This window comes from Leptidea sinapis, chromosome 17, assembly GCF_905404315.1.
Source record: "Leptidea sinapis chromosome 17, ilLepSina1.1, whole genome shotgun sequence".
NCBI lineage: Eukaryota > Metazoa > Arthropoda > Insecta > Lepidoptera > Pieridae > Leptidea > Leptidea sinapis.
The window spans coordinates 3,089,940-3,102,461 of record NC_066281.1 but is presented as its reverse complement, the minus strand read 5'-3'; the positions used below and the strand labels follow the sequence as shown (position 1 = coordinate 3,102,461).

At 36.0% G+C, this 12,522-nt stretch overlaps 1 protein-coding gene, 1 long non-coding RNA gene and 1 pseudogene across 2 annotated transcripts in view; 1 reads left to right on the top strand and 2 right to left on the bottom strand.

Moving 5' to 3' along the window:
- The window catches only part of LOC126969156 (nephrin-like), a 570,056-nt gene that overhangs the window by 298,525 nt on the left and 259,009 nt on the right, over nt 1-12,522 (bottom strand). The gene's annotated exons all lie outside the window — the stretch shown is intronic.
- On the top strand, nt 2,206-3,730 carry LOC126969097 (putative nuclease HARBI1; annotated as a pseudogene).
- Nucleotides 3,855-5,786, bottom strand: LOC126969102 (uncharacterized). The gene is made up of 5 exons (XR_007730345.1): nt 5,152-5,786; nt 4,846-5,046; nt 4,684-4,758; nt 4,515-4,586; nt 3,855-4,086 (listed from the first exon to the last, which is right to left on the bottom strand). It is a non-coding gene; the product is annotated as an uncharacterized LOC126969102 (long non-coding RNA).

Below are 12,522 nucleotides of genomic sequence, written 5' to 3'. Positions count from 1 at the left end.
GACGTTCAGCTGATGGTAATTGATACACCCTACGCATTAAAAAGCAGTGCCACTCAGGATTCTTGAAAAACCCAAAAATTCTGAGCGGCAGTACAATTGCGCTCGTCACCTTGAGACAAAAGATGTTAAGTCTTATTTGCCCAGTAATTTCACTAGCTACGCCCATTAGACAAAAAACAGTAATGTTTACACATTATTGCTTCACGGCAGAAATAGGCGCCGTTTATGAGTAACCACACTCGTAATATAGCCGGCTTCCTGTGCAAAGGAGCCTCCCGCTGGTAAAACTGGTAATTAATAATAAATAACTAATGAAAACTCCATTAGTTTTATACAAATGATTTAAGTTTTCTTTAGTGTTAATTCCGCCAATATTTGTTTTTAAAAAGTCTGGCTCGAGACGTGCCAGATTTTGGCGAGACAACACGTCCTGAGGATGCCTCGTGTAGAGGCGAAACACGTGTCGAATTGTTTTAAAAACAAATATTGGCGGAATTAACACTAAAGAAAATTTAAATCATTTGTATAATTATGGATTTCCGCAAAGTAACGCCTAATTCAAAAATAATTCCATTAGTTTTCTTTTTTAGGCGAGCACTCCCCAGTACCAGCTTCTTCCATTTGACTACAAACAACGGAGGAACGAGCGACTCTAATCATCGGCGATCAAGTTATCTCCGATCGGCTTGATTCTTTAGCGTTTCGTAGAGATATGGGCTATCTCTACATCTTCTACCTCATTTATCTCGGGAAGAATGGCATTCTATAACCACGAAATTTTGCAAGAAACTTCCTGCCTTACCACTTTGGAGAATCAAATACCGGCTGCTGTCTTCCGAACCGATACGACTTAGGGACTTACAATAGTAGATCATACTCCCAATTTAAATGCCGACAACACATATCTTAACCCTTGGGGTTGCGGATGTCCATTGGCGGTTGCCTTACCACTCCCCATCTTCTTTTGCCGATTTACCCCTTATTTAAAAAATCTCAGACCGTGATTTTTGGCCACTTGAAATCATCCGATTTACTTGAATATTTGCAATCGTAACACGTTCTTATGACAATACAATTATTTCTTTATTTTTCGAAATTTAATGGTAACGATTTATACGGTGGTACTTATTCATTCTATTTAATCTCTATTTTGAGCAATGTACGCACACTAACACAAAGCCTGTAAGACGTAGCTTGTCACGTACACTTAAGTAATTAACCTGGCCTGTTTTCATCGGTTGTCTAACAGCAAGAGGCTTTGTCTGTTTTTTTTATGACAGGCCGACACGAGCAGGACGTTCAGCTGATGGTAATTGATACGCTCTGCCTATTACAATGCAGTACCGCTCAGGATTATTGAGACACCCAAGAATTCTGAACGGTACATACGATGATAAGTCTCATTTGCCTAGTAATTTTACTAGCTACATCGCCCTTTAGACCCAAATACTATAATGCCTACAGATTACTGCTTCACGGCAGAAATAGGTACCATGTGGCATAAATATATAGATACTAGCGCCCCGACAGTCGTTTTCCTGTACGCTCGAGTTAAATTAGAAAAAACGGACCAGACATTAGGAGGTAGTTCAATTATAAATCTACACCATCCTCGAATGTACTTGAACACACACAGAAAAATTCATTCAAATCGGTCCAGCCGTTTAGGAGGAGTTCCCTGACAACACACGTCAGAAGAATCTTACATATAAAATTCTCGTGTCACAATATTAGTTACCTTACTCCTCCGAAACGGCTTTACCAAATTTTATATGCATATTCAATAGGTCTATCGGCTAGAATTGGCTACTATCTATTTTTCATCCCCCTTAATGTTAAGGGTGGTCCCCAAAATTATTGTTTATTTTTGGGACGCAAATTATTGTTTTTTTTTTATGATATAGAATTAAAAATACATACGGGTTGTATGTATTTTTAATTTTCAACCCTCTACGATCAACCCCTATTTTTGTATCGCGATTTAAATATTATTCTGTTTCCATCCACAAATCCGCTATAGGGTTGCAAGATGGCAATGGATCAATACTTACAATAATTGTAGTACGCTAAATTTGGTAGATCTGAGAATCGGTTGCATCTACTTTTTATACCCCAAATTTTTTTTTATTACTTTATATAGCAATACAACGTTTGATGGGTCAGCTAGTTATATATATAAAGATGTAGATAGATAAATTATCTAACACCCATATTCTAAGTCGTAAACTCATGATTTCCTCGACTCGACTCAACCTCACTGAGGGGTTTTCATATTCACAGTTGTAATTTTTGTCCTTACCTCAAACACCTTCCTCACTCGAGGCGAGTTTGAGTCGAGGAACCAACTGTCAAATGTAAGGTTGATCGCCATCTACCTTGAGGAAGTTTATAAGTAATTGTTAGCTACAAAAGACATTATTTCATTAATTTTTTATAATGTCTTTCGAAAGTTTTATTGAATATATGTACGATAGTCCTTACGACTACTTATCGCGACGATATTTACGAGATGCAGAAAATCCGATGGAAATTTATGATGAAAATGAATTTCGAATAAGATTCCGCGTCACCAAAAATCACAATATTTTTGTTACCCCTGCTCTTCCAAAATACTGGAGACAGCAATCGTGGATTGCCGATTCCACCCGTGATCCAAATGCTAGCAGCCTTACGATTTTACGCAACTGGAAACTTTCAAGTAAGTATTCTTATAACTTGTCTACATTCATAAAATTGCAATACAAAGCTTTGTATGTATACATTTTTACTTTAATCGGTATTTTTACAGATTGTTTGCGGCGACTTGCACCAAATAAGTCAATCAGTCGTTTCAAAGATTGTGGCCAATGTATCGAAAGCTTTAGCTTTAAAAATAAGGCGCTTCATTAAATTTCCTGACGTCCCTGAGCGAGCTAATGTGAAGATTCAATTTCATCGTGTTGCTGGATTTCCTGGGGATATTGGATGCATTGATTGTACCCATATTCCAATAAAAAATCCAAACCGACAAAACGGCGAAGTATTTCCCAATCGTAAAGGTTGGTTTTCAATTAATGTGCAAATAGTATGTGGCCCTCGGATGGAAATATATGATATCGTAGCACGCTGGCCTGGATCTGTCCATGACTCTAGAATATTTAATAATAGCAGGTGTTATATGAGATTTGAAGAAGGGGAAATTGCAGGTTTACTGATTGGTGATAGTGGTTATGCACAGTCACCATACATGTATACACCAGTCCAGAATCCACAATCACAACCTGAATTCAAATATAATAGGGCCCATATCAGTACTAGAAATATTATAGAAAGGTTTAATGGTGTATGGAAAAGAAAATTTGCATGTTTGAATAGAAAACTGCAAAATAATCTGTCAAATACATGTAATATTATAGTGGCATGTGCTGTGCTACATAATATTAGTATTGAGACCAATCAAGAAATGATTGAACCCTTAACCAATCTTGCTGTAGTTCCAGTACCTCACACTGGTGATACAGCACGAGGTAGTGTTATAAGGGCTGCATTTATAGCAAGACATTTTAGTTAACACCTACATCTTATTATGTTTTTATATATACATTTTTTTATATGTTACTTTATTTTTTTAAATGTTACTTTAAGGAAAATTTAAATATTAATCTTTACTATTATTGTTCTATTAATAAGTTTGTTAAATACTGTTCACAACTAAATTTTTGGATGATTTATAAATGAATGAATACTAAGCAATAAAGTTTTTTATTACACAATAGAATTGAAATAAACATATACATACAACCTAATACTAAATTAATTTTCAAAATTTTTATTTTTTAATATTCTTAAACTTAATTCAGCCTCTTTTCTTTTGGCTCTATTGCAGAGGAGAAGTTCCTCTGCAGCTTCTCTCTCAGTTTTGGCTTTGAGAAAAATCTCCTCTGCTGCCTTCACCATCCACTCCTTCTCAGGTATTCTGAGCTTATGCAGCTGCATAGAGGAAGCAAGAATAGAGGAGCTCCTCTTCCCTTTTCTGAGATTTTCCATATGTTTGTTGACGGATATGAAATTCTTCTTAAATCACTATGGTCCGTATATTTCTTGACTCTGAAATGTAAATCATATAATAAGACCTATATTGTAAATGTAAAACAACAATTTCAGACATTTATTGATTTTTTTTTTAAATAATAACAATAGGCCTGTGGTCTCCGTCTCTCTAACCATACCATCAATAGAGAACAAGTTAAACTGTCGACCCAGTCACTACCACTAGCAACTGATAATAAATGTAAAGAGTTGCAATAAGTTATCTAAGCCCATCAACCAGTATTTAATCAGCATGGCGAGTTGAGGCTCTATATCCCCTATCTTCAAATAATAAGAAAAGACACCAGTGATGAACAGTCAGACATTAATTAAGTGGTTGATTATGGCAACTATTTTGCCTATTATAATGTGTTCAGGTATAACATTTTTTTATTTAATTGAATGTACATTCATTTTAAACTTTGACAAAATATTTTTATAACTACCTTGTGATGGAGCTGCACTATAATCAGTCAACCGGGACTCTGTCAAATGTGGAGGAGTGTTTATAATGTTTTCTGTAAAATTATGTATAACATTAATACTTAACAATAAACATAATATATAATAACATAATATTATTTTTTATAATTTTAAAAAGGTTGGTTATTTTACCTCTTTCTGACACATGTTCAACTGCTGGTACTTGAGATGACATGTCTAACAACATCACATCATCAATTTGGATTACTGCCAAACAGAAAAACAGTCATAAAAAATCACAAATGTCTATAAACTTAAAGCAGTAAGTACCAGAAGTACTTTAATGTTATTTACCTGCACTACAAGGTATGTTATCACTGTCGATTACATCTGCCAACTCCACATCTGTCTGTTCAGCGAGAGCATCCTCTAGTACAGGTACTAGGTATGTAAGCATTAGAGGAACCACCACCGGTCCTCATCCTTTCCCTTTTCTCTAAGGCCAACATACTTTTACGCCTGGTCCCAACATTTTTTAAGTTGAGCTTCAGTCCTCTAAAAATAAAGTGATAAAGAAATAATTGCTCAAATGTTTCGTAAAGTTTGCCTTAAGTGAATATAATAGAAAAAAATATATTTTCAACTACAGTAAGTACTTACTTTTGAATTCGTTTCTATGGCATTGTACTCCTCTGTTAGGCTAAGCCAGGGATTTTTTTTAGCCACTGCGCTCCCCATAGTGGCTATCGAATTTAATTTGTATTTGATCACTAACTCCTGCAGACAAATCTTTTCGGCTTCATTGAAAAGCTGTCTTCCAGTTGCAGTCATTTTAAATAATTGCTCAATAAGAACAACACACGATTGAATTCACTTGTATACTGCGAAGCGAACAAAATATTTTCTTCTCCAAGCCACCCACTTCACAAATATCACAGTATTTTTTGCGCAAAACATGGGTTTTGTTTTCAAGTGCATTTAAGGAATTCGAATTACGCTACGTTAATATTTGTTTATTTATGTGTTCGCTTTCATTTGACACTTCACTAATCACTTGACACAAGAAGTTGAAAGCCACAGATAAAAAATCGTCAATAATAAGGTTAGCATTCCTCCAAACGATGACGTAATTCATGAGTTTTACCTCGACTCACACTCATTCGAGGAACCTCATGAATTCCTCAAACTGACAACTATGAATACCAAACTTGAGTTCCTTTCAAGTCATTCCTTGAGGCCTCCTCGACTGAGTTCGAGTCGAGGGACTTTCGAGGTAACGACTTAGAATATGGGTGTAAGACGCCACATGATATGCCAATGATGTATCCCACGGAATAATATTGCTCAAGTTATATAAGTACAACATGTCTACGGAGGCTGTATATTGATCCTCGTCTAGTTAAGTTAATTACTTTGATTACGTCTCCTTTCCAATTAAACTTGCCGAGAGCCCAAGATTTGAATTAGCTCGTGTCTTTTGTCGGCTCATGTTTTAACATAATTAAGGGATCCAGATATGTATGTAATTTAATACGAATAAATTATAAGATTAATGTTTTATCCCTTGTATATTTCGCTAGGTTGATATTTGTGTCATTGAAACGACTACATCAAAGTGAATTTCACGTAATTCAAAGATTAATCTTTTTGTCTTGAGACGAAATCGTAATTTGTATTCATAGAAAATTATAAGATGAGGACAAAATCGTATTTTGATTTGAAGATGAAGCTTATCATCTGAATCAACAGCAAATATTTCAAAAACATTCTTAGATGTATGAATGAAAGCCTTTATTTGCAAGCAAACTTTTGCATATCAATGATATGCTGGCCACCTCCATGCAATGCAGACGACAGTACTGTTGATGCCGTATACTCGGGCCATGCAGGTCTCTCTCGTGAAATCGTCGACCAGTGCCGGGAGAAACATGTGTCTTCTATCGAGTCCTCTCTTGAGAAGGTCGCAATGCACAGCACTTCGAATTGTAGGGGACCCAGTGCTCTGTGAACGGCTGGATCACTTGGCGTTGCGTAGAGACGTGGCGGTCCTCCACAGTGCAGTTTTCAAGGAGCTTTTAACCTGATTCCTGCCGCAGAATTCCACTTTAGCACGACACGCCACAAGTTAGGATATCATCCCCACCATCTGGATGTGTGGCGGTCCTCCACAGTGCGGTTTTCAAGGAGGTTTCTTCCTCGTACTACAAAGCTGTGGAATGAGCTTCCTTGTGCGGTGTTTCGGGGACGATATGACATGGGTTCCTTCAAAAAAAAGCGCGTACACCTTCCTTAAGAGCTGGCAGCGGTCCTGTGATTCCTCTGGTGTTGCAAGAGAATGTGACCGGCGATGATCACTTAACACCAGGTGACCCGTACACTCGTTTGTCCCCTTTTCCATAAAAAAATTGCATAGAATACAGTAACATTAACACGGCAATTGTTTTATTCTCTAGTTTCTTCATTATCCGCTTGTCTTCCGACATAGGCCTCCTCCAGATTCTTCCATGTCTGTCTATTCATAGCAGTTCTTCTCCAGGTGGTTCCTGCCACCTCTTTTAAATCATATTCCCATTAATTTGTCTTCTACTATTTCTTTTCCCGTGTCTAGGATACCATTCAATAACATATTTTGTCCATTTTCCTTTACTGTCCCTTAGTGCGTGACCTGCCCAGCGCCATTTTAGTTTCATACTTTCTAGTTTAATTTTTTTACTAGCGTACTACGTTCTATTCCTTGTGTAACAAATAACAATAAGAAATAGTACAAAATGTTTAAGTTGTTGCCTTTCTCTATATAAAAAAAAATCAAATGTTTTTTTTTGGGAGACGTAAGAAAAACGAGCAAACGGGTCACTTATGTTAAGTGATCACCGCAACCCAAACTCTATTGCAACACCAGAGGGTTCATAGAGCACCAAGTCCCCGACAATTCGAGCAGCTCTGCGTCGCACGTGGTCGAATGGGTTGAGATGATGGGGTGGCATTATGGTAATTGTTTTCGGATAATAAATTTATATTTAAATGTTTTTATTTAAAATAGGATTTAAAACCACATATTCAACGTCAAAAACTTCAACCCATTGGAAAACTTATGCCTCAGAACTGAGAAGAATTTCTTCTTTTTTTATATAATATTAATGATAATAATATTGACACACTTTTTACACAAATTATCTTGCCCCAATTTAAGCATATTATATAGCCTGTGTTATGGGTTACAAGACAATGATATACTATTTAATACAATATACTTACTTAAACATACATAAATTCATATAAACATACATAAATACATTTAAACATCCATGACTCGGAAATAAACATCCAATGCTTGCAAAGAATGCTTGCACCTACCGGGATTCGAACCCGGGACCTCTAGCTTAGTAGGTAGGATCGCTTACCACTCGGCTATACAGGTCGTCAATACAAGGAGTAAAAATATCAACCGAAAGTCTAACGTTACATTTTATAGAAAGAGTGGCTCTGATGACAAATCCAATTAGCTTAATGGCTAGAATACGTGGTTTTACGAATGCACCTTCAAGATGCCATTTGAATTAGGAATGACACTTATAAAAATTGTTTACTATAATATCTAGTTGTGTCATGAAGTATAAATGTCGTGCGGCATTTCTTTATAATGAAACTAGCTGACCCGACAGACGTTGTTCTGTATATAATAAATAAAATAATGTTTTTACATGAATTTGTCAATAATATATCATAACATCAAAAATTACTTCGTAAAATATGCACCCTGCTGTCGTAATGAAATTGTTTCACAGCAGAACTGTCAAACCGTGCGTCAAATTCTCTCATAGAAATTATGTATGGACACATCAAAGGAAAAACAAATTTGTTGTTTTTATTTAATTTAGCAGCATTTTCTTATTTATTCACCTTTCAAACCTTCCACAAATAATTCAAGACCAAAATTAGCCAAATCTGTCCAGCCGTTCTCGAGTTTTAGCGAGACTTACGAACAGCAATTTATTTTTATATATATAGATAAACAAACGGTTACATATATAGGAACGCCCATAAATGTAAAATTTCATTGATCGCCTGGATACTATCACTAAATTATGATGATACTGAGTTGCTCTTACGACATATACGCTAAAACACACATACATACACACACACATACACACACACATACACATACACACACACATACACAAACACACACTAACACACACACATACGCACATTTAAAATATTATTATGTTCTCTAAGTATGTTATTTTAAGGCTAAGAAAGAGCGGAGCCTCCTGGCACAAGCATTCTTTATATGCTTAAATGGAGGTTCTTGCCACTATTTATTATGGAGAATTTGTTAAAACCAATAAATAATTTTATTTATTATTATTTATTCATGCTATTTGATGAGTTTCACTTCACTCAACTATATTTTCTATATGCTATGCTAACTATATTTGCCATATGCTATATCGAAATGCCTATTTCGTTGAGGAAAAACTACAAACGCAATATGATGTACCTATAAATATAACTGAAAAAAAATTCAACTTTTTTTTATTTCATGGAAAAGGAGGACAATAGAGCGTACGGGTCACCTGGTGTTAAGTGATCACCGCCACCCACATTCTCTTGCAACACCAAAGGAATCACAGGAGCATTGCCGACCTTTAACGAAGGTGTGCGATCTTTTTCAATTTTAATTACCCAGAGATTTCACCATCGTATATGAAAATATGACGTTAACATTAAAGGATAAGTTGGCCGTACTCTATTTATAAAAAAAAAATGTACATATGTTAAACGACTGGACTAACTTGGCTAAATTTGGCAGGAAAACTTCAAATTAGTCCATTGGGTGACTCTGTGATATCTTGTAACGATCGAATCATTATTTTTTAGGGCAACATCATCATCAGCCGGAAGACGTCCACTGCTGGACAAAGGCCTCTCCCAAAGATTTCCACGACGATCAGTCCTGCGCTGCCCTCATCCAACGTATTCCGATGATCGTGACCAGATCGTCGGTCCATCATGAGGGGGGCCTACCAACACTACGTCTTCCGGTACGTGGCGCCATTCGAGGACTTTGCACTACTACTACACTACTGCATCAACGGCCATTTGTCCGTCGAGTTTCGCAATCATTTTTAGGGCATAGCTATTGTTATATAAGATTTCAATAATATGTGACTGTTGAATTATATGTATTGATAAATGTTTTAGATATTTATTCAAACAATACAAATCTAATAACTGTACTAACAATACTATGATTACATTAAATTAAAACTACCATTACGGGGAAGCGTACCAAGAATGCTGGCAGCGTTGCGGCGTTGGATAGCTACGCTGATCCGTTGTACGAAATAGCTGCACTTGAACTTTTCCCATGCATCACCTCAATTATGCATCAAGTCATTGGCCCTCTTTTATGAATAATTTTGAAGTAAAAACTTCTTTAGCGGCGTTGAGGACTTTTCTTGGGATGAACTCGCGTCAGGACACGCGACCTGATCGAAAATTCGTAAGACATTCGTTGAAATTATTGATGAAAGGTGATTTTTCTGAGAGGTTAACTTTTTAATTTGAACAGCTCTGAAGTGTTAATTTTTTATGAAATATATATTGTCATTTTTGTGTACGATAGCAATAATTGACTATGGTATTTAACCACATAAGTACTTTTAAACTGATAAATAAATTATTTCGAGCGAAATTATTACCTAACCATTACAATTACCAGTGGGGGGCTCCTTTGCACAGGAAGCCGGATTTCTGCCCTGAAGCAGTAATGTGTAATCATTACTGTGTTTCGGTCTGAAGGGCGCCGTAGCTAGAAAAGTAACTGGGCAAATGAGACTTAACATCTCATGTCTCAAGGTGACGAGCGCAATTGTAATGCCGCTCAGAATTTTTGCGTTTTTCAAGTACATCATATCAGTTACCATCAGCTGAACGTCCTGCTCGTCTCGTCCCTTATTTTCTTAAAAAAAAAATCAATAATGCACAACGTCAATATTGAAGGTTTCCCTTCTTCCGGCACTCCTTGAATGCAACCCGTTATTTTATTTCATTTTTCTATTCTCATAAAAAAACCTTCAGCAGAATAAAAACAAATTTATTCCAACACCATGACAACATCAAAAATCGAAGAAAACAATAGCCAGCAATTACAGAAACAAACACATACGGCCAGGCCATTTCAGATGGCCCAACATCCAAGCATTGCTTTTTCATTTAAAAATGTAATACTTGGTACGCAGCTAAGCCTCCGTTACGACATCGGACGATTCCAATTTGCGCGGCGAACCGACAGTCCGCTAGGAGTTTTTACGCCAATAACTTAGCTTTACACTCACGATCCGAAGGTTTTTCGGATAAGCCGATGAAACAGTTCACGTAACGGACCTCGTTCCGGTGAGATTGCTTTTGTTATTAACGTGAATATTTAAATCGTATGTTATGCTTATCGTAAGCTTCTCTGTGTACACTTCGTTAATACAATTAATCACGTTTTTTGTGATTTAATTTACATTCGAAAGACATGTATATGTTATTCGATATATTGCACACTATCTGACCCGGCAAACATTGTTTTGCCATATAGATTATTTAGACCGTTTCTTGGACATTGCAACATTACTTTATTTTTCTAAAATAAAGGATTTTCTAAAATAAACGTAGCCTAAGTTACTCCATATTACATCAGCTACCTGCCAATAAAAGTCCCGTCAAAATCAGTCCAGCATTTCAGAGATTAGCGGGAACATACAGACACACAGACAAAAATTGTAAAAAATGTTATTTTGGTGTATGTACCGTATATACATGTAGTAAAAAACGGTTATTTCAATATTACAAACAGACACTCCAATTTTACTTATATGTACAGATGTGTAGATAATAATAGGTACGGCATCCTACAAGAAAATGCTTTACATATTAAACACTTGTATAAACAGAGCTTAACACAAAAGACCCCGTTTTGTCGAATGTTTTTGCGCATGGAAAATAAAAATAGTATAAACCTTTTAATAGATGGCGCTGTAACAAAAATCAACTCTCTTATGTAAACTCATTTAAGTTTATGAAAACATTAATATCTTCGACTATGTGAATAAAAAATATTATTTTGAAGTATTTATAATAAAGTTGTTAATGTTTGTAGCTTATATGTTTTCCACTTCCAGCCGATTGTACGTTTACGGCTTTGCAGCGTAATTAGTGAATTATTTTTATATTTCACAAGTCAAATTTGTTAAATTATTTAATTTGATTTTTTATATTCATAAATATTGTTAAGATTAAATTTATTTTGATCGAAGAATATATTGTGAGAAATTTGTACTTTTATGAGTATTGAATTTGAAAAAAAAAGTCACAAACTCTAGTGACTAGTCTGTCTGCTTGTAATGTCAGTAAAAACATGTCTTAAGCTTTATTCTCATTATGTGCTTACGAGGGCGGCACTGAAAATTTCGGTAATCAAGGAAGTGACACAAAATTACTATTTAAAAATGTATTTATTGCTTTTCGAAGTATTCTCCGCGAAATTTGACACATTTTTCCATACGATGGAAACAATCATTGAAGTAACCATTCCATTCGGAAGTTGGGGTCTCCAAAAAGACCGTTTTGTAGGCGTCCACAGCTTCTTCAGGTGATGATTGACGCAATCTATTCTTTATTTTAGGGGAAGTATAGAAATCATTAGGGCTTTGGTCGGTGCTGTACGGCGGATGGTCTAATAATTCTATGTTTTCTTGCTCTAAAAACTCTTTTGTTCCGTGCGCGGTGTGAGAAGTCGCATTGTCGTGATGGAGGATGATGCGGCTGTTGCAGTTCTCTTTATGGAGTTCAGAAACGACCTGTGGCAAACAAATGCTAACATACCATTCTGCATTAACCGTTCTTTGTCTCTCAAGAGGAATAGTCGCACAATGGCCGGTTTTGAAGTCAAACGTGGCCACATTTTATTTGCAACACTCCATGAACGAACAATTTTAACTCATTTTCGAACAACCAAACTCATGACTGGTTATTGTT